This window comes from Aplysia californica, unplaced genomic scaffold (assembly GCF_000002075.1).
Source record: "Aplysia californica isolate F4 #8 unplaced genomic scaffold, AplCal3.0 scaffold01582, whole genome shotgun sequence".
In the NCBI taxonomy this organism is placed as follows: domain Eukaryota; kingdom Metazoa; phylum Mollusca; class Gastropoda; order Aplysiida; family Aplysiidae; genus Aplysia; species Aplysia californica.
In genome coordinates, this window is record NW_004798852.1 from 50,134 (window position 1) to 51,328 (window position 1,195).

Sequence of the window (1,195 nt, forward strand, 5' to 3'; positions counted from 1 at the left end):
TGGTAGGGATGAAGACAGAGAGAGAGAGAGAGAGAGAGAGAGAGAGAGAGAGAGAGAGGGGGGGAGAGAGAGGGAGAGAGAGAGATCGTGATAGATAGAGAGATGAAGGACGGGGAGAGGGAAAGAGAGGAGGAGAAACGATCACCGACAAGAGAAGAAAAGAAGAAGAAAAGTAGGATGTGTTCACACACACCAAGAAATACGAACTGTGCCGCCCCTGCGTCATTTACTCTCCAACACCAATCTCCCACACTCACTTTTCGTCTCCTCCCCCCCAAAAAAACAAAACAAAAAAACCAACCAAGGCAGTGCTACTGACTGATGTGTCTTTAGGCCATTCCCAAAGGGGGGACATTAACATGTTCTTATGCACAGTAGAATTGTGATTGGCTGATTTATCAATGTCATGCTCATAACAGTCCCGGAACAACATAGGGGGAACTGCTGCTTTTTCTTTCCTCATCCTTACTATCGTCATTTCTCCTCTACTTCTTTTGTATGTTTGTCACTCTCTTGTGAACTGCTTTTTCCGGGGTGCCTTGATAGTCGAAGCAGACTTTGTGCTGTTGAGGCTAGAGAGGTGAGAAGAGTAAGCCTGATTCCCCGTCTTTGTTGACATCCACCCCTTTTCGGTCATATGACTTTATGCAGTTGCGAGCGCCGTAAAACCTTTACTAGAACTAAAACTGACTTTTCTTCACTTCTGGATAGCTGGATACCTGGAGCTGCCATCTCTGACTCAGAGGTTGACGTGTAATGATCCTCCATTATTCCAGTCTAGTCTATGTTCTTATGTTGTCCATCCATGTTATTCTTTGCCTTCCTCTGACTCTCCTGCCCCACGTCTTTCATTCAAGCACCTCTTGAGTTGTGTAATGCTGGAGTTTTATGTTTAAAGACAGTATATCCAATCTCGTAAACTGTTCAGGAGAGCCAAAAAACGAACAAATCTTTGCCTTTCACCAGCCAGTTGCTTTGAATACACGGGGTTTGGATGGGAGGTCACTGGGTGTGTCCTTGAGCAAGACACGACAACCCTAGCTCAAAATACAGGGCGCTCCACGGTGGCGACCGGCAATGGCATGGCTGTAAATTGTTCTGTACTTGTGTAATATTGTGTATTTATGAGTGTATTTGCGGATGTATGTATGTATGTATGTATGTATGTATGTATGTATGTATGTATGTATGTATG

General features: G+C 44.6%; 1 protein-coding gene across 1 annotated transcript in view; it reads right to left on the reverse strand.

Annotated features, from left to right (window-relative positions):
• LOC101859838 (cilia- and flagella-associated protein 251) overlaps positions 1 to 1,195 on the reverse strand; it is a gene marked incomplete at its 3' end in the record, with an annotated part of 13,557 nt that overhangs the window by 7,249 nt on the left and 5,113 nt on the right.